The sequence below is a fragment of the Carassius auratus genome, unplaced genomic scaffold, assembly GCF_003368295.1.
Source record: "Carassius auratus strain Wakin unplaced genomic scaffold, ASM336829v1 scaf_tig00216647, whole genome shotgun sequence".
Taxonomy (NCBI): Eukaryota; Metazoa; Chordata; class Actinopteri; order Cypriniformes; family Cyprinidae; genus Carassius; species Carassius auratus.
In genome coordinates, this window is record NW_020528677.1 from 12,467 (window position 1) to 38,573 (window position 26,107).

A 26,107-nucleotide genomic window follows, 5' to 3' on the forward strand; every position below is an offset into this window, starting at 1 on the left:
TAAAAACACCACAATGATTCACAAGTAATCCACAGGACACGGTGAAGTGAAAAGCTTTTTTAATAAACAAAAAAACACAAAGTGTGTTTTTTAATAAAAAAATACAATAAGACATAGTATCTCTATGCATAATATTGCTTTGTCCGGAGATAAAGTCATCTCATCTGAATCATGAGGGAAAATATGCACAGATCAAGGACTGTTTTAACAGTTTTATATTTGGATGTGAGAGGACAACAATGGCATTAAGATTATTCATTATTATGACTTACGTTTATGATTATTAAGTTATATAATTTATAATAATAATGAACTATTATGCATTATTATGAATTTTGACCAGAAGTGATGATTTAAAACTAATACACCTCAATGATAGATTTGTTTATTACAAAGACGCAGCTTTTCACTTCATACGAAATTCACGAGAGTCATGTGGATAACTTGTGAATCATTGTGGTGTTTTGATCAGCTGTTTTGACTCTGATTCTCACGGCAAACATATACTGCAGAGGATCCACTGGTTAGCAAGTGATATAATGCTACTCCAAATTTCTCTAAATCTATTCTGATGAAACAAACTTGGATGGCCTGAGAGTGAGTATATTTTCAGTAAACTTAAATTTTTGAGTACAGGTAAACTGTTTCTTTAACAGAGACAATAACATAAACATTTCTTATGTGATTTATGCAAGTACTGCTGTGTGTATTGTGCACTAAGTAAAGCGATCACTAGGCTTTAGAACAAGCTTTTATTTCTCACCTTTCCCCCTCCAATGAGCCTGAGAGGCAAATCCAACATGGCCACCATATTTCCGGTTAAATTCTGCCATGAGGGCTTTATAAGGATTCCGGATCATGAGAATGCTGGCGTCAAAGGTCTCAATCTCCTTCCTGCCGCTCTCATGGGTCTTGATACATATAGTTCTACCACTGCGCCAGTGATCTCTCTCTCCTTTAAAACCTGCACATGCAGAGAAATCAAAGAGAGAGAAAGACCATCAGCAACCAAGAGAAAAAAAGATGGCCTCATAGAGAACAAAAAGTTAAGTTAACCTTTGTTGTACAGTGAGCCATCAAAGTAGTAGCTCCCAGTGTAGTAACCCGTAGCCAGCTCAATAAGATGACGGGCCCATGTATTTCCTGCGCCTGGAAAACTAGCTAGTGCCATTAAGTGCTTGGAACGAGTGGGCAAAAAACGCCGGTCCATACAACGATTATCTGTAGAGATGAAAAACACATAGACCAAACAGAAGATAGTGAAAAAATATTTTCTTATTTAAAATTCTTACGTTCTACCTTACAGGCACACACATGCGCATTTGTCATTCTTTCACAAGTTACCATAAATGCTGTAAGTGACCGTTTTCATATGCAAAAATAAAATAAATCTCCAAATCACAGAATCTCTGCATTCCTTAAAAGACAGGTAAAATGTCTCAATCAGGTTTGATTCAGTCTTTTCAAATGTTGTCTTTCTTAGACTTCAAATTTGGTTTGAAGCAGTACATGATTACTATTCCTAATGCACCACAGAACGGATGACTATGAGACTGAAGAGGAAATGAGATATTGTGTTAACAGCAAAGACTATAGAATACCCAAGACATGCCACTCGTATACAGTAGTTTTGAATGGGGGAAATGCAACTCTCAATATGGCCGCTAAATCGCAGGAAGCCCTGAATGAAAGAGTCAATCGCAAATCGGTAAAGTCAGCGTGTAACTTCAGCTGAATTTAGAAGGCCCAGTTGCTATAGAAACAGTCAACGCTCTGAGACATGTGCTTAGGACTGTGCATGCGCACTGGCTGATCTAGTCTGAAAAATAAGCTTTTTATTAATGCTATTTGAGCACAAGTAATAACATCTATGACACAGTTGTTGTCAGATTTGAAATTTAATCATAAGCTCAGTGAACAGTTTTGGAGAATTTGATGTTTCCCCATTCAAAGAGATAGGAGTTGCACTTGGATGCCTAAGAAGCGTTTCAAAGATAGCCACCGAGTGACATGACATTGTCTTAAAAAAGGACTTTGATTAACAGTTAAAGTGTGATACATTTGCTTACCAACCTTATTTCTGTAAAGCTGCATGTAAAGCTGTAAATCTTTGTCGTCCTTGTGACTTTGTGCTTATTAATCTACACAAATAATGTATAAAGAAATCTAAGTCAAAATGTTTTCTTTTTATTTAGTTTTTTGCAATAATCATTACTTACCAAAAGCTTAACCCAAAATAATTATATAAGAGTCCTGAAACAGTAATTTACATTTCATGAAAAGATCATTTATATATTTTTATTTATGTTAAACTTCACTAATTTTGGTCTTAAAATCTACATTGCATTAACATCAAAGATTGTGATGTGGCAAATCCCTATTTAGTACTGTACTTCAAAGATGCTTTGCTTAATTATTCCCAGCAGCACGTGTTTATCAAAAGTGAGTGTTCGTTTTTGCTTTGTAAGAGTTTCTGCAAGGCATAAATTATCTTCTGTTGATCTTAAATCTCAGACACGCAATTCATTTACACTGTGAGTGTAACAGTCTTTATAGATTTTTCATGTAAGCAGTCAAATGGCTTATATAAACGCCACGAAAGTCATGAAAGATGCAACAATGCAGATTACAAAAGCAAATAGCTGTGCACTTATTTGTGCATAAAATTAGATCTCTAATGGGATGTGTGAATTTATGTAAAGCTTAAAAAAATGTTCCATGAAATAGTGAATTGCAGCATGGAGTTGAGGGGAGCTTTGATAGTTTTAACTCAGAGTAAAATAAAACTGTCTGAATCAAAGGATACTACTGTGATATCCCCTCCCACCCCTACCCACCACCCACCCGCGCAGCTGCAGCAAATGTAAAAACTGCAGTGAGAACTAACCACTACTGAACAAAGGACTTTTATGACACTTAGAACTGGCATTTCCCCCTCCCTCAAAGTCAATACAGTGATTCTATGTGGGTTTGAGGCCAAATTTGCATTCTTTCAGAAGAAGGCTCTGCCTGCACAGCAGGAAAGTTGTGGCATTTAAGTGGTAGATAAATGTAAATGCATGATATATTCTATCAATTTAGTGCCAAATATTCCTTTGTTATACCTTTGACCAGTGTTGAAACCAAAGCAAAAAATATAAAAAAATCTGTTTACTTTGAAAGCAAACTCAGAAGAAGTGTAGAGGAAGTGGAAATTTAGCAAACACGAGTGTAGACCTTGATAAGGTCTCTACAGGGGCGGCAGTGGCTCAGTGGTTCATGTAGGTTGTCTTCATGCCGGAAGGTTGGTGGTTCAATCCCCGGCTCCACCTGACCAAGTGTTGAAGTGCCCTTGAGCAAGACACCTAACCCCAGCTGCTCCCGACGAGCTGGATGGCTCCTTGAATGGCTGACACCGCAGTTGTTGTGTGAATGGGTGAATGAGAGGCAAAATTGTAAAGCGCTTTGTCTGTTGAAAGCGCTATATAAATGCAGTCCATTTACCATAAGTGATAAGCAGCCACAAAAGCTAACATTTGAAACACTGTGAAGTTTCAACCTAGGTTATATTTCATGTTTTTATAGTGACCTGACATGTTTTTTGCCCGAAAGTATTACTAAAGTAAATATTGTGCATGTGGGTAGCCTGTGCATTGGCCTGAGCACACTTTTTTTTGGCCCAAACAAGCTAAAATTACCTTGCACTTGGGTCTGGTACACTACAAAGAAGTCACTGTTTCCACAGCTCTCGAAGTCTTCTCCTGCACAGTGCTGGAGACACAGCTCCTCATCCTCATGGTCATGCAGGGTAAAGAGCGGTGTAGGAAAGCCACAGTGACATTTTTCTCCAGCCAAAGCTGCCAGAGAGAATTCCTATGACAGACAAATGAAGAGATTATATGACAGACAATAAACACAGTAATATAAGAGATACCAGACGCACATCATGCATGCATACTCACTTTCTCTGTGCACGTGTCAACACATTTGTCCACTGACATGTTGTTAATAACAGCACTAGCAGGAAGCGCCAGGGTCACGTTATCTGGCCTCTTGAAACATCCCTTGAAGATGGCACTCCCATCTAAAAAGCAAAATAAATAAGAATGAATTTTCAAAAGGTAAAAATGGGAGTGTTGCATGTCTGTGAAAAGCTCACCAGCTACTGTTTTGTAAATATTTTTTAAATGACTCGGGCCAGCAATGTTTTTTGCACTTCTTAAACTTGGCCGAGTTAGATGTGTTCCAATGCTAACATATTCTGGAACAAAATTTGAATAGAAAATTTTAATCTTGACCATATCCAAGGTCAACAAAGACCCAGGATCTTGTCGCACTTGGTAAAAATAAGGCTCTGCCAATGTTTTTTTTATCTTTTATCAAAGGTTAAGTTGTTGCTGCACAACTACTGTTTACAATTGCAGTGCTTATTACTTACGCACACAGACATCCTGTCACATGAGAAAAGTGCTTATTCAGGAAAAGGCTGGAATGTCACAAGTTTCTGCCTGTGCTATTTTTTAATCAAGAAAGGGATGCAGAGGCATGAGGAAAATGGTAAAGTATGTGCAATAAAGACCTGGAAGTGGAATTTTTATTTATTTATAGTTTACAAAAAAAAAAAAAAAAAAGGATGCCGTGAGAAGGAGCTAAACAATACTGGCAAACGTTTTCAAATCTACAACAAATCAACACAAATGACTGAGATAGGAAAAAAGAAACAAAAGCATAGGTTTTTTCACTAGAAGAAAATAATCACTCCCACGAGAGCTTATTGATGGCGGGCCATTTGCCCTGTACTATGCTCTTGGATCATGCTTGGATTATAAAAACAGCTTAAAGATAAAAACTTTCTGTAAACACTCATCATTAAAATCTAATTTGTTAATATTAGGACAATATTTTTTTACAGCATTTATTAATCTTTGTTTAATTATATGAAAAAAACAATTGATAATTTTTTGTTTGTGTTAGTTCACAGTGCATTGACTACATATAACCAAATGCCAACTTTTAATTTAAAAGTGAATTAATACATTTTGAAATTAAGTTTAAGATTAATAAATGTTGTAGAAGTATTGTTCATTTGTAGGTCATGTCAGCTGAAGTAGTTTATATTAACAAACAAAATAAAAAATTGTGTTACCCAATTTCCTGTGAAAAAATAAGTCATGTGTTCCTTTCTGTTTTTGAGATTGACAGATACATGCAAGTGTAAACTTGCAGATGCACGTGTGTAAGTGTATGTGTGTGTCAGGATACATACATCTGCGGGCTGACTCCTGGCTCAGCTCCAGTCTATATATGGACAGTCGATTAGGTCCTCCACAGAGGTTACTTTTCTCCCCTTTACACTCCATATTACATTCACTCTCTGACACGTTGGGTGCCTGGATCTTATGGCCACAGTAGCACTCAGCTCCAAACTCCAGACCTGCATAGAGATAACCCCTAATTACAGAAGACAGAGAGAAAACATCATTATTCATTCCGTTCATTGTAATGTCAGGGCAGTGGATTGCCAGTTATCTGACAAACTAAGCTATGGTTCTTATGAAGAAGTGTTAGTTATCCTGCTCCCAACGCTGATAGTTCTCCACACTATCACAGTTAATAAAAGTGCCTAAAATATGAACAAAATGAGCAAAAATGCATGCAATTTATTTATTTATTTTTTTTTACAAAAAATGCACAAACAGAAAGAGATAATATAAAATGCATAATAGACTTTCTTCCAGTTAATGTTAGCCTGAATGCGCTGTAAGTCGCTTTGGATAAAAGCTTCTGCTAAATGCATAAATGTAAAAGGTTTTAGTTAAATGTGATAACATTTGAAAATCCTGCTCAGGTCAAAATGACTGGACACAATATGAGGGTAAAAAAAAAAACAAGCAAAGAAATAAAAAGGAAACAAACGTATGACTGAATTGTTCAAAAGAAGACCTATAACATCCATTTAGCAAACAGACAAAGACATTTTTTTTATGACCCCTTTAAACACACTGAGAGAAATGCGCTTATTCCATAGTAAACAATATTCTACATACAAATAGACTGCACAAGTCAAGTCCCCTTTATTTGTATAGCGCTTTATAAAATACTGATTGTGTCAAAGCAGCTTTACAGTATCAAGCAGTAAAACAGTTAACCAATGATGCAAGAAGACAATAAGAGAGTCATTTTTCCAGCTAAAGTCAGTTAATTGATGATTCATTGATGTCACCATCCAGTTCAACTCTCTTCCAATAGTTTGTGTGCAATCAGCCAAGCGTCCCCAACTAAGCAAGCCAAAGAAGACAGTGGCAAGGAACCAAAACTCTATCGGTCACAGAAATGGAGAAAAAAAAAAACAGATACTGTACCAGACAATACATACTTTAAACAATAACAATGAACAAATGCGCATTACAAGCAATGGGAGGTCAGGGATAAATTAGTATAAGCATTGTTTTTACAATTATAATTATTTTATTTTTTTAATTAATGAATTACACAAGTGCATAACTGCATATGTTCACTGGGTCATGATGTAGCCTAAAGTAGTTAAATATCTGCGATGGTAACTGAAAAGTTTTACATTCAACTGGTGTTTTATGAACTGTCACATTTGTCACGTGATCAAGTTACTTCATAACAGGCTGTTCAAGGGTGAATGTAATGTATTTCCTTTAAACTGAGGGCTTTTGAGGTGATCATGAGTGAGCATGCAGATACATATCTTGTAAAAGGCAGGAAGCATGTGGTTTTTTCAGTGGTTTAGCTAGCAGACGTGTCTGATGGGCATAGGCCTACCTTACATTCACTTTGATGAATAGGGCCCTCCAGTTGATTATACAAATATAATATTTGTTCAATAATTGTTGTTTAATATATTTGAACACAGTTTTATACACTTAAATTATATTTAATATATTTGAGGAAATACGGTGCCTTTGAACATTTTCTGTAGAATGATGAAATTAAATTTTAAAGGGCTTCTGTTTCTGGATAAACAATGCAGTATTACATTTTTCTGTTCTAACTGCTACTCAGGTTTTGTATGAGGACAGGTTATAGTTATAGTTCGCTTGTATGTTGATATTCTAAGACTTAATGGACAATGAAATTATGAAAACGTACACGGACCGATCTATCTACACAGCTTCTTACTTTATAGTTTGAGTGGCCTATTGTGATCTGCAACAGACTTTAGGGATTGGGGCTATTGTTAATGATATTAGGTTATGTTGACAACAGGCACATTCATGACAGAGATCTGGTAGTTTTACTATGCGTGTCTTCCACTGTGTTCTATGGTCTGTTTTTCAATGGATAAAAGAAAAGACTGAAATGACCTGAATATTGAGTCTGACTCTGTTCGTTATTTACCAGTTCATGCTTACTTTTGGTCAGGCCAGATCAAAAATAAAATTCTGCCTACCACACTGGTCTTATTGTTCTGACACTTGATCTGACCAGCAGTTTTCCATTCCTCATATTCAGAGCTGGACGCAAAATAGACTGTTTTGCTTAAGACATCAGTTTCGATTCAGCTCATGCACAAGGTGAAAAGTTTAGTTTCCAAGCACTCTCGACAAGGTTTTCCCAGGACTTTAATATGTCACAGTTTCACAAAACAGTGTGTCAGGGCGTTTTGTTAAATGCAGCGGCAAAATGTACTGTGCCTTCATTTGAGGTTTCGCTGTTAAATCTAAAACATCTGTCTGGAACGTAGAGCGTTAATGTGCTCTCCAGTCCTCGACCCCCCTTCCTTTCAACCTCTCTTATTTTCAGATTTTTTAAAAATGTGATCACTGTGTCAAGCAGACACTTCAGTGAACTGTGTCCATAACACAGAGCTGCCCTTTGAAACAAGATGCATGAGGGCAATTTTACATGCATGATTTTTTAAAAAGAGAACAGTATAAGGATTTCTTTCTTCAGTTTCTGGCTTATCCCTATGCATGCTGCTTCTTGTTCTAATTTACTCATTATGGGAGGCAGGATTCCTGAATGTTGAGAGTGGGAGCACACCACTGAGTGCAAACAGATGAGCTGCATGTGTTAACTCTCTCTCTAAAATGACTCATTCTGTAAGTCACGACATTTTCTTTAAAGCATTCCCTCAACCCTTTTTCTTCTATTTCATGAAATAACAATGAATGGTAATGCAACAAATATGTAAAAACAGAATAAAATGATGATTAACTTAGACATTTCATGACGTTTGAGGACATACTATTGCATTATGTGAGAAGAAAACATAAAAGTCACTATATTCACTGATCGTTTATCAAGTGAGCAGTTAACTGCAGGAACTGGATCAGTGAGTCAATCTTGATCTTGTCTGATTGATGAATGTTTGTCATTCTCTGGCACTTGCCAGAGCCCACAATGGGGGAGCAAACTTCCAAGGGAGCCTTAAAGTTACTTAAAAAAAAAAAATATCCATATCTATATTCTTAATCCAGTAAAACACAACAAGTAGAGTGTGTGTAATTTTAATTAAAATAAATAAGTTACATTTAATTTTAAATAATTAAGGTCTTTTTTTGTTGTGGAAATTTACAGCAAATTGATCTGGAAAATGGGGGGCTTTGGAGCCTAAAAAGTTTGAGAACCACTTATCAACCAAGTCATTAAAAATATCAGATTTAAAAGTTCAGTTAATAATGACTTTAATTTAAATCAGTTTCTTCAGTTTCTATCACATGCCTTAGTACGACTCTGACCATCTTTACTTTTATGAGGTTTATGCTAATGCACCCTTGGTCGAATTTAAATGTTTCAGTTCTGATTCACTCTTGTTCCACAGAAAAGAACAAGCTCTCCTTGTGTATACCAAGGAAATAGAAAGTCATTCAGGTTTGGAAACGTTTTTTTGGGCGTTTTTTCTTCTTTTTTTTTTAAATCCCTGAGCTAACATTTGTAAGCACACATAATAAAAAAGAAAGCTAAAGCACCAATCTTACTAACATGAAACAGATGACTATCAGAGGAAACGGCATATCTGTCGACCCTGATCTCTCATTTAATCAACAATAAAGTGAATTAGATTAGTATGAGTGTTAAATTGCTTGTGTATGTCAGTTAAGGGTCATTGAATCTAGTGAGAGAGCAATTACATGTTTATGATGACTTAATGTGTATGTATGTGTAAGTCCATTTTTTACCAACATTGTGGGGATGGAATGTCAACTTAAAAAGACAGAAAACTTGAAATCATTTGCTTGTGGGGAACAGTTATCTGTTAGAAAGAAAGTTTCAACAAAAAAAATCAGGCAGAGTATATAAACCATAGCCTACAATTAAAAAGAAAGTCACAAATGTGTGTGTTCTTGTACATGGAGATAAAACTTTTCGAATGATGACATACCTCTCAGCGCAGTTGTCCTGGCAACGGAAGACAGTCATTTTTTTGTAGTCAAAAAAGGAAACCCCTCTAAGAGCCCGTTTCTGTGTGTCATCAACGTAACAGCCGATGTACTTTGCTAAAAAGAGAAAGAAGTTAAAAACATTACTGGTAATTCAAAAAAAAAAAAAACTGTGCTGATTTGAAATCTCTTCACATGTAAATGCTGTTAATTCAAGGAAGGAATAACATTTAAAACTGTAAACCACATTTAATAGTTTTAAAAAGTTGAAACACATCACCATCTAGTGGCCAAACAGTAAAATCACAACAAGAGCTTTATGACTTCTGGACGAGGGAAGTTTACATATTTATTTGTTCAGTTAAAATATTCACATTGCATCACTTTAAGGTATTTCAAACATGCTGAAAGCATTTATAAAATTTTATTTTTATTAATAAAAATAACATCATATAATTGTTATAGATCTAAATATATTAATGTGAAATATTGTGAATGTTATGTTATAGTTTATTATTCTATTACACTAGTTAACACCAAAATATTTGTCTTAAGTATACATTTTTCAAAACTGAGATTTATACATAATCTGAAAGCAGAATAAATAAGGTTTGTTGGGATAGGACAATATTTGGCCGAGATACAACTATTTTAAAAAACTGGAATCTGAGGGGGCAAAAAAAAAAATCGAAATATTGAGAAAAATCGCCTTTAAAGTTGTCAAAAAGCTCCTAGCAATGCATATTACTAATAATAATTAAAAACAAAGGTTTAATATTATTACAGTAAGAAGTTTACAAAATATCTTAATGTAACATGATCTTTACTTTATTATTTTTGTCATAAAAGAAAAATAAATTACTTTGATCCATACAATGTATTTTTGGCTATTGCCACTGGTTTTGTGGTCCAGGGTCACATTAAGTATATTTAAATCTGTAATAATTAATTAGCTATTTGTTTATATGTACTGTATATACTGTATGTAGAACACCATTTCATATGTAAACAGCCTGTGACATAAGACATTATAAAACATCAACAGTTTGGATATGGTCACGTTGTTCTAGGCATTTTGTTCTCGAAAACATTCACAGTCTGATGCACTGATGCATCATCTGCTTCATCAATCTCATCATTTGTGACACGCAAATGCACAAAAATGACCCGAAATGCCCTGTTGCATGACATCCATTCTTCCTCTGTAATCTCTCCAGTCCCCATTAGGTTTTAATGTATTTTCTAATAGCTGAGATAGGCTAGTTCTGTCACATACACACTAACCAGTACAACATTACAGTAATTGCAATTGTCTAAAAAGCAGTACTTTTTTTTTTTCTTGAGCCGTGAGTTAATCATATTCCAGGCACAGAGGGCAAGCTCAGTAATCTGCTTTATCTACAAGTCAAGCTCTATTCACTCATCACTGGACTGCCGTTCTGTGAAGCGGCTAAGTGCAGGGATGAAACTCTCACTAGCAGCATGACTACAGAGATAATGATGCTCCGCTGTACTCACATGATGAGGTCTCTGCATGAATCGTTTGCGCTGGACATATATAAATATAATGAACAGGGGAGCAGGGATGAATTACAATAGTTTCACATAACATTTAAATAAATCTAAATATCATAAAATTACATTAAATTCTCCATTTTATTTTTTTAATCAGAATGCTAAAACTTTGTAAATATATATTTAAAATGTAATAGACCAACATCCTATTTAATAATAAAAAAGTATTTTTCTTTAATTTTGTGTGTCTGATATTTGTCTATTGTATAATGTATAATAATAACATTAATCTATTATTACTACTATGACAGATATGAACATTGTAAAGGTTCTAAAAGTGTCCTGAGGGAGGCAGTGTGGAGACAGGAACAGCACACGGAAGAGAACAAAGTAAGATTGTCTGTCAACATGCCTCAAAATTTATTTTGAAAATATAAATATTATAATTATATTTTAATCTATTATAGAAATATTACACATATTAAACTTTCTCTGCAATTATTATATGATTTCTTCTGCTAAATCATTTCCACTTTATTTCTCCTCATTCAATATCCTGTTTCATCCCAAAATACATCAGATTTCGAAATCAAATAGAATTGTACTTACACATGCACCACTTGTACTCAGTAAACTCACAACATAATTAGAGAGCAACTTTCATGCATTTCCACCTCTGTACTGTCAGGCTGTCTGCTGCTATTGATATTGTAGATATTGTAGAGAACAGACAAGGATGTTGGGTATCTGAGATCATGTTCCTGTCCTTGACTTCCTTGAATATACAATCTTCACAATTATTACAAAGTGGCTTCCTCTTTATCAGAATTAGATTGCTAAAGTCAAACCACATCTGACTGTTGAAAGTGAAGGGTGCAGTTTTTATTAGAGGCCCTGAGGGTTACACTTGAGAACCATCTGTTCAAGCCTCTTAAACTTCACTATGGATAAAGGCAATGACCTGAGACTTAGGAAATCCACTAATTGGCTTTCTTTTGCCTTTTTGTGGGTCTCTGTGTGAACAATAGTGAGTTAGCACTATTAGACTTGTAGATTCAGTCCATCTTTCACAGAGAAAAATGATTTAATTTTGCAGGGCCCCTCAAAGTTCACTTTGTAACTTGCACCTAAAAAAATAACTGCACATGAAAAACATTTCATTTCTGCTTTGTACATCCAAGACCTTCACCAACCACCCTCAAACATGCTTTTATAGAGGACCAAATATGGTACAGGTCACATCATGCATATTTAATTGGATTACCTCATAGCAGAAGCTTTTATTTCAAATATTAATGAACTGACTTTATGTTTATGTACAGGAACATTCTGAGAAATTTGAGAAAGTCATATTTTTCCAGCTCCAAAAGACTTACCCATAACTAACCCATACATTCAATCACTTTGATCATTCAAATGAGGTTTTATTAAAAGCATCTAGGTTATTTGTTTCTATACTGATTATTTTGTTAATTAAACAAAAATTTTATATTGTACATTTCTTTATTTTAAGACTATTTTTGTGACTACTGCTCATCAACAAGATATTTAGGAGCTATGAAACATCAACTTAAGGCTATGAACTAACAACAGCTCTCAAATGTGCTACTCTACAATCATTAGAAGAAAAAAAAACACACACACATTCATTATTTACTTAAACAGTCACCAAAAGGGCACTTCATTCCTCCAGCTTAAAGCTTTAAAGACACAGGTGCTTTGCTATACTCCACTGAGCTTCAACTACGGCCTTAATACCATGATGACTGTCTGCGACAACTGACCACTGACATGCTGAATCATTCTCTTCTGATCTCAAAGGCTCAGTCAGCTCATTCTAAACAATTGTTCATTGTGCTTCACAGGACACACAGTGTTTACTGTATACTCACAACACCCTGTGCACTTCATCTGGTAAAAAAGAGCTCATTCTTAAACCCTGCAGCACAGATTATGTTTTATTATGATGATGATACCAATTATATACCATATATATACCTATATATACCAATTAGGATGTTATAAATCCATGTTTTATATATGCAGTGACTATCAGGTAAATTTAACCTTCCACTTCCTGTGAAGTGATCTATCGATGTATACTGTATGCACTTACTCCTCATGCTGCTCGCAGTGCCCTTCATATTAAACATATATAGCATATATGGAACCTCTCCAGGATAACCAGTTTTCCCTGTAAACTATACTGAGTATTTGCTAAAAGTTGCTAAAACAAACACTGTTTTAAACACTTAACTGCACAGACCACCTTCAACCAGCTTGGTCATTACTGTTGTTGTCAACTAGCTTCACCAGCAAAATGGCTGAGTGAATTTTTGAGGTGAATGTTTAAAACAATAAAATGTAAATTTCTATTACTGACTTTAGCATAAACCTTAATACATTTAATAGATTTCTCTAAAACAAATACTGAAATTTAATTTTCCTTCTCAAATGAATGTATCTTGTTTTAATGTTTTTTTGTTTTTATTTAAAAAAAAATATTTTCTATATGACTATAACTGGTCAGATTGTCAGATGTTAAATCCCGGTGAAATGGTAATGGAACTGTTCCTACCTCTCCCGTTATCCATCTCCTTGGTGGTTTTTCCTTTGGCTCCATGGCTCCAGCTGCTAGTATGTTCGACTCCTCTTCCGGCCCACTCCGGTACATGCTGTGCCCCATTTTCCTTCCTCCACGGGGGTCTAAATCTCCGGGGGGCTCTCCGTGTCTCCTTAAATACCCTTCTTAGGAGCCCGAGACCCTCAGCGGTAGAGCTCCCACCACCTGTGCTGGCCCCACCTTCAGATATAAGTGGGTCACGGCCGCTTCCAGAAGCTCCAGTGGTGGAAGTGTTGCTGGAGAATCCGGAGTGGAGGAAAACAAGACTGCCAGCAGTGAGGTAGAGGAGGATAAAAGAGAAAAAGCGTACCGGTTTACGCCGGAAATAGCGATGGATCTTCAGCAGCGGTTTGGCCATGATGGGCTCTCGAGCCACACGCATTGGCCTTCGATGTTACACAGGAACATATAAAATCAGAGACAGCACCTTCCTATAACTTCTATTGTCCTACGAGTCCCTTTGAAACATTAAAACGATTCCCATACCAGGTAACAGTAGTTGTAATGATGACAGTACAGTTTGTCCATCTGTTAGGGACCTTAAAGTCTGAAGACACTTCCCAAGCTTTCCTCTGTAGCAGCATGCAGGAATGTGTCTGTGTATCCTGTGTCTTTCTACATCCCCAAAGAGATAGTGACAGAGGAGAATGGTGCTACTGCAGAGGCCATGTTGTGAAAGACGAGTGGCAGTGAAGACTGAAAGATGATATTGCCGTGGCGATGCTTTCACTACTGTTATCTGACTCTCGCTCTCCTGAGGCCTTGTTTCCCACCAAGCTGTCCGTCAATCAAAAGCAGTGCTGATTCACTCCTGACTCAGGCCTCACTCACAGACTGAAAAACACAAAATGACAGATACTGAACGAGGAGTAAATACCGATGAGGTCTCTGTGCAAAAGAATACTTCATTTGAAAGTGAGTAAGTATAGAGGGTTCAAATTCAATAACAAGAAAAGAGACTGTACCAATTTATGCAACAGCTACACTAAAAGATAAAGAGCATGATCACATTTTCAGTCCAAATGTTGTTCAGCTTGAGGACTTTTGTCTTTTCACAGATATCTCCAAAAGACAAGACTCCTATTTATAATTAAAAAACCCATCTTGTGATTCACTGAACATCTTTAGGACATTAACATAGTTATTTTCAGTTCATTTCAAATGGATTTGTTCTTCTTTTGATTTTCTCACAACAATCATTACTTCAACATTACATCACTCAGAGATACACAGTGCCAAAATCTCATTAATTTGCTTCAAAGATTGAAACGACCAGTGTTTCGCGGCAGAGGAAATTGAAATAAATCTGTCATAATGATATTGTCACAATATTAATTCTTAGCATAGCAAAAATGAAACGATTTTATAACCACAGCAAAAATTATTTTCTAAATTAGTACTTTTGTCTCATTTTCCAGTAAAAATATCTAAACATTTTTAAAACAAGAATCATTAACTTTAGGAAAAAAAACTGCATATTTAGACTCATATTCAGAGAATACCTTGAAGTCTTTTTCACACACAGTTAAAACCTTTTAAACATCTAAACATTATTAAAAATAACAATTTATATGAGATGGGGGAACTAGTCACAGCCCCCCCCGCGGCCGTTGATAGACACATTGTTTCGACGCAGGAGAAGATGTAGACATGAACGTCTCCCTAAGTGATTGAGGTGTTTTGTTGTTGGATGTAATGAACATAGCAGTCCTCATTTACTCCTAACATCTGAACCACTGAAGACACAGTGTACTTTTTAAGGGAATGCATTTATGTCTGCACAAATCATTTCACTCCTGACTGCTTTCTGAGAGATGATTCAAGGCAAGTTTTGCTTCGTTCGTGATCCAGCTGCACCTCCAGATGTAAGTCTTAAACTTTATATTTTATATCATTATTTGCAAATCGCTTTTCCTCTTCCACGGAGAGGGGCAGGGGTGAGTAGAGCTCATTAGCATTTAAAGAGACATGCACCAAAATGAGTTGCTGTGTACAGAGCTGTTTTGACAAGATAAAAAGGGTGTTGTTTTACTCGACCACTAAGGAATTTTAACCAAAGTATGTTGCAGACCGTTCATGAAGACCCTAAAGGGTCCTACCAACTTGTGGAAAATGGGGATTAAGGTTCAAAGTTTATTATAAGCCCAAATTGTGATTATTAGTGCAACATAAAATTCGTAAACATATCATACAAAACACACAAACAGCATTTAATGTGTACATTTGTGAATTTTGTAAAAGATCTATTTTTGAGTAAAAAGAATGTACTTTAGAAACAAAACTGCATTAGATATATATATTGCGTTAGAGAACAGATCTTGAATACAAGTTTATTTTTCAAATCCAGTTGACCCTTCACAAAGACCTACCACCGATATTTACTTTTGCTATGTACAACAAGCCATATATCATCACACAGTGAAAAATACATCATGGAGCAAAGAGGACAAGTTCAACTCTATTAGTCTGATTTGTTTGTTGGCATTACGATTGGTCAGATCACCTGTCAATCAAACCCCTGCGAACGGTCAATTGGAGCATAAATTAAATGTTAATTAAAAAAAGTAAGGTTTGTGTTTAATAATATAAATAACAATATTAAATTTAATTTAAAACATGTTCAGCAAACAACATATTTTTAAAGTTTTATAATCTCACAAAATTTTGCTTTGAGTAAAGTTAGGTTTAGGGATGTTTAGATATTTACACTCAACAAAATTATAATTAAAACAGATTTTTCTGTAAAGCTAGACATGATGGAAGTAGTCCACTCCTGTTCTCTCAAAGACCCCAGTGTCCACAGTGGGCAAAAACATTCAGGCAGAGTGTTTAAACATGGAGTCATAATCAGCCTCCTTCAGAGGGTAACGGAATTTTCCATAGCTAACATCTTACTATAGACTTAATGTGAGCGTACATGTGAGTGTGTGTGTGTGTGTGTGTGTGTGTGTGTGTGTGTGTGTGTGTGTGTGCGTGTATTTGGGTATACAATGACCCAATGTCACCATTACCTGACCCCTGGGCTCCCACCTGCTGCAGTCAGAGCGGAGTCAGGCTGATGTTATCGTGACAACATTGTAAACCAGCAGCACACAGACTTCATTCAGAGCAGATATAGCTCAGTTCCTACAGAGAGGGAAGAAGTGGAGGAGGAGAGAGGGAAAACTTATTTAAATTCATGTTGCACACCAGGGTGTCAAGGATTTCACTTAGTGTAGTCACTTTATACTATTTTTTTATTTTTATTTGCTTTAGGCACATGTTTTTAACGCTGTAGACCCAGGCCTGTCAAAGGGCTTGTGAATGTGTTTGTGTGTGCAAATGTGTTCTCTGTGATAAAACTCATAGACTGCTTGGACACATATGGTGTGAAAGATCATTTTAAATAGACACAAATAATAATAATAATAATAATAAAAATAATATATCTACAAAAACTAGATCAACAAACTGAAAGCATCAAGATTCATGATATAAAGTACAATGGCTGCAAAATGTCACAATAAAAAATATATGAATGTAATTGAAGTTACATTTATTTTATTTTTAAAAATTGTCAAGCACACCTTTATACTTCACAAAAAGATAGGGTTTACTGTAAATTATAATTAAAAAATATACTGTAAAAATAGTTAATTGTATAACTGTCAGACATTAATGGAACATGTTCATATTTAATAATTTATATTACAGAACTCTGCACACTTCTTTAATAATTTAAAGGACATTCTCAGTGAAGCAGGATACTGAAATGGAAAAAAGTGGTTTGACCTGTACTATAATTAGACAGGTCTGATGGATATTTTTCCACATTGACACCAAATATGACTGGCAATGTTCACTTAAGGGAGAATCTTGGGCAAACCATGTCAGAATTAATCTTGATTTCTTTGAGTTAAGGGAAAGGACACCCTTAAATACACCCTGACTTACTGCTAACCAAGCCACCGAGCATCAGCATACAGAGAACTACAGTGCCATTACAGACCATTCCTGCGTTGTAAATAAAAAATACCACCGCTCCTGTGGGACCACCCACACTGTCACAAACCGTTGGCTCTGAGGTCAGGTGTGGGGAAATTCCATGGACATCTTTTTACACTTTCCACCCAAGCGGTGCACAAGTTGAGAACTCGTAATTTAAGGTTTGTTTTCAAATGCTGAACTTTCTAAATATATTGAAATTGCAGTGGAAATAAACAACAAAAATAAAGTCATAAAAAAAAAAATCATAAAAGACTACAGACGCAAATCTTTCTGCCTGGAATTTGTAAACAATGTGATGTAAGAGAGCAATGACAAATCTAGTAGTCTGCTGCTGCAAAAAACAAAAACAAAAAAAAACAACTATGGTTTGAACTACTGTTGAACTACAGTACTGACACAGGTCAGTCATTATCTGTAGTTACTCTGATAAAACACTGATTTTAAACAAAGGAAAAATTTCAGACCAGTGTGTTGTTTAAATTCCTTTACTTTCTGGATTCAAGCACTGGCTATATTGCAGTGTAATCTCAGAACTGCCTTGTTTCCTCATCTGATTGAGTAATTGAAGTTACAGGCTATGAGGTCAGGTGGGGAAAGTCCATGGACGTCTTTTCACACTCTCCACCCAATTGGTTCACACGATGAGGACTTGCATTTTTAGGATTGTTTTCACATGCTGAATTGTCAAAATATTCAGTATCAGAAACAAATAAACCATAGCCCATTTTGTGTAAAAGTAAATCCACTTCCAAATCACAAAGACAAACATTCACAGTAAACAAAAAAACACTTTCTTGAGTGAAACTAAATTTTGATAATAAAGCAACAACAATGTGACAGTTTCAGCAAATGTTTCCCATCATAAATGATGTAAGTAATTTTCTCCACATGTGACTTTGGTTTGGCCACAATTATGATTCTGTAAAGCATTCCGATCAAAAAAGTTCCCAAGAGATGTGATTCTTTGTTGTTACAAGTGGGCGGAGGTAATAAATGGACCCTTATTTTGGTTTGCAATGCGATCTTCCTTTAATTGGCTATTTTAAATTGAAGTTTATCAGGCTTACATTGGCTTGAATGGACACATGTGCTGATCACCACTCAGACCAGCCTTACAGCAGGACTCAACATACAGTAAGAACTGCCCGGTGGCCCGGGGCCAGAATGAAAGAAGCTTGGGACAGTTGACGAATTTGTCACTGGCCCGATCAAGACACTGCTGCGTTTTTACGAGTTTAGCATTTGCATGTGTTTTAAGCCTTGCCAATTAAAACATTCAACATTCAAGCAATTTTAAACCATTCAAGGGCATTAAGACATGAGAGAACTCAACTAAGTAATAAAAATCAGTACAATTCAGTACAGAGTGTGACTCAGACAGTGGGCAAGCCACAAATGGAATTCTCTTTCGTATCATCTTTTGATTGAATGAACAAATACATACAAAAATTAAGATAAAATGCCACTCTTGATGAGTATCCTCGAAAATAGGTTATGTCTTAAAAGAACACAAAGAAATCGGATGTGTATTATTATATTGGATCCATGCATGTAACTGAAAACAAAAAAATATATATTTGTGATAGGGTCAATGAAAATGTCGGCAAATAAAGCAAAGTAAAAGGGCAAGCAAAAATTTAACCACTGGCCCAGCCTGGCCTGACCAAAAATATTTTGCATTGAGCCTGGTTACAGTTTTCACATGTGAATGATAAAACAGGTGAAAAAAAGTCTTATTGTTGAGCTTCTTTGACTTGGACCAATAAGTTCACAATCAAAAAAGGTCTTATCAATGTTCTAACAACCACCTTTATCTTTCTAGATTGACTGGGGGATTCACTAGAAAATCTAGAAATGATCACAAAATATAATCTCATTTATTTTTTTTTCTCCAACAAACATATGACAATAGGAAATTGCAGTGAAAATAAACAACTAAAAATCATAAAATAATCAACTAATCATCATAACAGACTACAGAAGCTATTTTTTCTGCCTAACAGAACCTAGCTTTTAGGTTTTTGTTGTAGTAGAGGTTAAAATTATTCACAGCAGATGAAACTGACTTTAGCTGAGAAAAAAACAGACATTCCCCAATTCCTGCCAACAGTTCAGAAGGGACCTCATGTAGTGTGTTAAAAATGACAGCATCAGCATTTCCCTATTAAAGTGCCATGACCCCAGAACCACAGGGGGCTTTCTCTCGGCCTTGCTCTCACTCTGCCTTCTTATGTTTTCTTTGTTTCTGCACTCTGCAGCAGTTATGGCTTTGACTTCAGGATTAAAGGTTGAATTCCACAAACACCGTTATAATGTTCACATTAGAATCTACATCCTGTCATATACAGTACCAGCATGTGTCAAACTCTGACTATCACTTACATTTGCCACTCACAGTTGGCAGAGTTACACACCTGTTGCCGATCACAAGAATGTGACATTGAGCGCAAAATTGTGTATATTTGCCTTACAGAAACATATCTATGGAGAGTGAAATGTCTACTTTCAAATTAACCAATTCAAATGGTAAACAAATATTCTCAGATTATGTATAGGCATAATCCATATGAAATATGCATACATGCCGCCCATCACTACTGCGGTGATGACAAGTCAGTGTCGCCGACGTCCTTAATCTCTTAAATCGAAAACAAAAAAACAACTAGTTTATCAATGTATTATTTAAATGTAAATGCAGTCTCCTTGCTGTTTTTCCCTGATATTTTCATAATCGTTGCCGGTGTGATGTGGGAAGCTTTCTGCATGTGCTTGAGTGCTTAGGCTATGAAGGCAATTAAAGGCTTTTTAAATTGATTTAAATGTTTTATTAATAAACGTGCGATTAGATGACTAATGCTTGAAACAAACGACTACTAATCGACCAGAAAAATCTGTAGTCCGGGGGAGCCTTAGTTTTTTGACCCTGCATGCATGTAATCCTATTGTAGGAGACTCCCCCCAAAAAATATTAGGAACCATAAAAATGCCATAATTGGGGCACTTTAACACAACCCAGTAACATTTTCCAGCATCTCTTGGTGCAAGCAGCATCTGCAAAATATGTCACAGAAATGTACTGGAAAGGATCATTAACTAGTCTTTTAGGAAAATATCTGTCCCCTCATATCCCAATTTACTGTACACCCATATCTTTTGACGGGATGTCTTCTCTGTGGCTATTGCCCGTTTTAGGCACAAAAAGCCAGCCTCACCCTGTCTTTTTCATGCCAGCCATTTTAATTAGAGGGCTGTGTGATCTCTTAGCATGTGCCAGTTACTGGCTCTTTGCCCAACTGCAATTAATTACGTGTGTGCCTGCTCAAATGATCTGGCAGCCAGATAACAATTTCTCAGTGAGAATCCGCAGGGATTTCCTCTCCCCCATTTGATTCTGCTACTAGGGTTTACACGCCACTTAAGGCCATTTTCCTGGGTGTAGCAGGTGAGAGGAGAACTGGGGTAGCAGAGCACTTACCAGTGTCTGACTACAGATAACTAGATAAACATGACATTTTTCCCCAATACAGTATACAGACTGATGCTGTGCACCAGTACAGTTCAGAAGTCATTTAGTGCAAAACTAGTGAAAAAGTATCTGTTCCAGATAAAATTGTTAAATTGTAAAGCTCAAAACACAAAAAAGGTAACATTAAAATACATCATGAACATGGCAATTAAAAATTCATGGTAGGAAATCTGTTATAGCTCATTATATCACAAAAATAGCCATCTAGAAGGTAATGAGACAAACCGACTGAAACAAATAAGGTGAAACATATTAAAAATGCATTAGACCACAAAGGCAAGAGAAAATCTGCTGTACTGTTTGTCTAATTGTTACTTTTTCTCCATTTGCTGACAATGAGCAACTATTTCCATCAATCAATGTCTAAAATCAACTAATAGTGATTGCACTGATTCTATGGCTAGCACAATAAGAGCATTGGGTTTAATACTGAAGCTAAAACCGAGGGATTGGAGAGAAGTGCCTTATTGTAATCTTTATAATATTACATAGTCCATTACCCCTAATCCTCATGTTTTTATTCATCTGGGGAAACAGGAGGACGTAGGGACAGAGAGAGGGGGAGTTAACAAAAAAGATTTAAAATACAGTAATCCCTTCACATGCTGTACAATAGCCCTGATTTGGTCCGTCCATGATATTCTATATTTATGCAGTAACTGTGCATTTGTTTGTTAGTCCTCAGTTCTCCTCACCAGCTCTCAATGGTGAAGTCCTGCATCTTGCATTCAGATGTGTGTAAACTACATCGAACTGTTCAGAGGATACAGAGATCATTTATTTATTATTTATTTATTTGGGGTTTTCTCTTGAATTCACATAGCTATTTAGGGCTTGAACACCAGATTAACCAAAATAGTTTTGCAATGTCTACAAACAGGAGAAAACTGACTCACTGATTTTTTTTTAAACTGAGAAAAAAATGGCTGCTCGAAGAGTCAGCTTACATTTGAAAAAATATTACAGTAGAACAGTTATAATCATTAATACATTACAAAATCTCTGTTTCTGTTGAATTATTGATCAGATAAGTCTTGGTGGGTCTTTCAAAAACGTTTTTTTTTCTTTTATCTTACTGACCCCCCAAAAATGGTATAGTTTATTTACAGAATGTGATAATGTATGTGTCACGCAATGTGAACTTTGTCAATCTATCATGAATTTAAATAGCATAAAAAACCCTAGCAAACTATATCTGATAGAAGAAATATCTCATAGGTATCATCTTGGATCACTGCAGATATGAAAGTTAGTGAATAAATCTAGAAATATCTGACCCATAGCATGATTGCTCCACACTCAAACATTAGATGGATCTTAAAAATAACTGACCTGAAACTCTCTTGTGCTATTTCAATCAGGATAATGAGCAGCACAGTGGTTTGGACCATTGAACTGATTGGATGTTTTGCTGTTGTTCTCATTAAACCACACTCACTGTATCCAATGAAGCCTCCCATAAGTATGGGTTGGCCTTAAAGATTTTATAACAACTGCCCTGAGGCCTGTTTTTTTTTTTATTATTATTATTTATCAGACTTATCACTACTATTCATATCAGTCATAGAACACATTTAGCTTCTTGAACAAACATTGTTTTTATGACAGAGATTGATGCAAGCTAAAACAATGTACTGAATATGTATATCAAGACATAAGACATAAGTCCATTTAAGCAGTTACAGTTGTGCACACACTCACAGTAGAGTTCACTATGGCAGTGTTTCCTGTGTCACCTTCGGTCAACAGTGTCATTAATTAACTTAGAGGAACAGTCTGTTTTTCCACACTAACGCCAAGCCGGAAAAACACTTCACTTATCCTTCCTGAGAGGAGTGTGGCTTCCTGGATGTTGTTTCCAGACCCTGGTGTTTTCCCTTTCTTTATAACTCACATAAATTAAAGTATTCATTTCTGTCATGGTTAAAAGCGCATATTCTAAGAATATTAAAATCTGAAACCCTTGGGACAAAGCAGTATTCCAAAATCAAAGGACAACACACGAGCATGCCCATCTACTTCAATCTGCCACACGCTGACCTCTGCATATCTGAGTCAGAGAGGGAGGGGGGCAACAGGCCAGTGATCATTTTTATTTTTAAGCCTGGCCAGAGGAAGGATTTTGTTATCTGACTAACATTAGTCAAACACCCACCCTGCACAGGCTCCAAGACGGCCGAGAGCCTTCTGTCTTGAAACATATCAACCCACAGCATATTGCCAGTGTAATCTTGCTTGTCTTCTGCTTAACAAATACAATTCATTGAACAACCATCAAGTTAAATTCATTTCAGTTCTAAGCCCTAAATCATTCCATACCAGTCCACTGATTGTTTGGTCATGTTTATTAGGAAACTCCTTTTGGTTTCACTCTTAACAGTATTGTATCCTAAACAAGTCGAAAATGACATCTAAACTCTAGTGTAAACTGACTGCGAGACACTATAATCCTGTCTGTCTTTTGTTTTTAAAGCCTCTTAGTCTAGACTGACTCCTCTTAACAGGTTGAGAGAAAACCAGACTCCACCCTGATAAACAGCAAATTATGAAGATAGCTGAGAATTTTCTCATATAATATGCTCTTTCTTCTATACATCATCAAATTCTACAAAACAGTGAAATTGTATACCATTTGCTTAAGTGGTTATTTTAAGTATGCAACTACATGTTTCATACTAAATCTTAAAATTTCTATTGGTCGTTATATTAAATAATATATTTCATAATGAAGACAAGAGAAGAGAAGAGAAGAGAAGAGAAGAGAAGAGAAGAGAAGAGAAGAGAAGAAGAGAAGAGTGTGAGCTGTGCCTTGTTCTTGCTTGCTGAGTGAGCATTTAAGTGTAATACGCTTTATTTCAGCTTAAGCTCTAGTTAGAACTGGGTTAGTCTCATTAGGGCAGTGAGACAGCAGGAAAAACACAATTTGGCTCTTGATGTGTGTCAGGAGAGCACTGTGTCTCTCAAATCCTTCTAGAGCTGAGAGACTAAGAGAGAGAGAGAGAAAACCAAGAAACAAATGAATGTTTTAATCACGGAGTCTATCAACATTAAAAATATAGTTCACCTGTCATCATTCACTCATTTTCATGTTCCAAACCTGTATGACTTTTTCTTTCATTGAATAATAAATGCAGCTACAATTCGTAATGAATGCAGCTACAATTAACAGAAACTAAAGCTGTCAAAGGACACAAAGAAATCTTTGCAAGTTCTGTTTCTTTTGTACACTAGGTACATATTCACCCCAGTGCTCTTTTTGTTTTCCATCTTATAAAATATCCTTTTATTATTATGGTGTGAGAAACAGCTACCAGGGATTCAGTGAATGAGTGAACTGTTTGAATGAATCAAATGAAATGGCAAACAAACACATCTTTTTGCAAACCATTTGACTGATTAAATAAAAAGCTAGTTTATAATAGGAGTATTTGAATACAGCGCACAAGTGGTATGAACTACTTTGTTGTGTTGCAAAGAGGAAAGTAAATGATGATATAAATTTCTTTGCTAAGATTTCTAAGAAATATCTCATTAATGCAACTGAAGAAGAGGCAAAGGGGAAAAACCACAACAACCAGTGCTGGGAGGCTACATGTGACTTTACACGCACAGAAAAATCCATCTGTCAGCGTCAGTGAGGAATGCGGTGCGGTGTCCTTGCTGCATGCAGCACTGAAGTTTCCATTCTTCTTTTCAGAAACCATTCTGAATATGAATAAAAAATGAGCTGAGAGTGCAGGAGAAAGAGAGACCGCAAAGGAGGGTGAGAACAAGACAGAGCTGGTGGTGAGTGAGAGAGTGGGCGGAAGATAAATTGGAGATGTAGGGTGAACTATGAGAAGAACGGAAGAACACGTGGGAGGGGTGAACAAGGAGAGAGGTGCATGCATGAGAAAGAAATGACTGGGTTCCTATGAGAGATGTGGCAAAAGGCTTGTTGTTGCTAAAATGCCATATAGAAAAATAAATAAATAAATACTGCTGTGGAAATGTATTAATACATTAGCCATGGGAGAGGCAAACCTCACATGGCTAATGAAGTTCACACATCCCCTCCTTCAACACTATTAACAGGCTTCTCCGTGACATGCACCCAGAGTCTTTTTTAGAAGATTAGAACATATTCCCACTTGAATCCTTCAGCAGGTAATTTAGGTGACTTTTAGAATAAATAATACAAAGCTAGAGCAAAATACAATGATTTTTTTTATTGATTATAAATAATAGCTTGACCATCACTGTGAATTCAAGTTCTCAGATCAGAGCTCCACGACACAGAAGGATGTCACTTTGACTGTTTAAGTGGTCTCTCTATCCTGAGTTGTGTTTATTCAGTAGGTTTATTCAAACATGGTGAAATGGTAAGATTCATATCCTTTGTTGAGAGAATAATTGCACATCACAATGGTTTTTACCCATTACGTCACTAAAAGCCAGACCTCCTGACATGCAGGAATAGCTGTTGACATTCCTAATGTGCCTGGCAGCATTGTTTAAGCTCTTCTCTTTGGCAAGAGCATAGTGCTTGATGATTTGTCCAACTTAAATGCATTCTTCAGCGATATGAGAAATACCTCACACAAGTATAAGCTGAGAATGACTTATTAGACCAAAGACACCCTGCCACCAAAGAGGTTTACATTTTTTGTAGTCTCAATAGAGTAAATCTAAAATCCTGTTTATACAACACTGTGTTAATGCTGTTAAACAGAGTGCTACTGACTGTTATTTGTATATGGTGACTTAGGATGAAACGAATCCCGACTGCAGGATGAGCTGTGCAGGATGAGTTTAGTATTTATTTTCTATCTTAATGTAGCTTATATTTACGAAGGACTGTTGATGGCAAGCCCAAGATTTTGGGGGCTAAGCCCACCTACGTGAACATATGCTGTGTAAATATTTGGGGTCAGTAAGATTAGTACTTTCATTCAGCAAGGATGCATTCAGTTGATCAAAAGTAATAGTGACATTTATAATGTTACAAACGTTTTTTTTATTTATTTAAAAGAAATGCTGTTCTTTTGAACTTAAGTTTGAACTGTTTAAGGAATGGTCATTTCCACAAAATATGAAGTAGTGCATCTGTTTTCAACATTGATAGTAAGATATATTTCTTGTACA

At 36.0% G+C, this 26,107-nt stretch overlaps 1 pseudogene; it reads right to left on the reverse strand.

Moving 5' to 3' along the window:
- LOC113098769 (WSC domain-containing protein 2-like) overlaps nt 1-26,107 on the reverse strand; it is a 38,009-nt pseudogene that overhangs the window by 3,014 nt on the left and 8,888 nt on the right.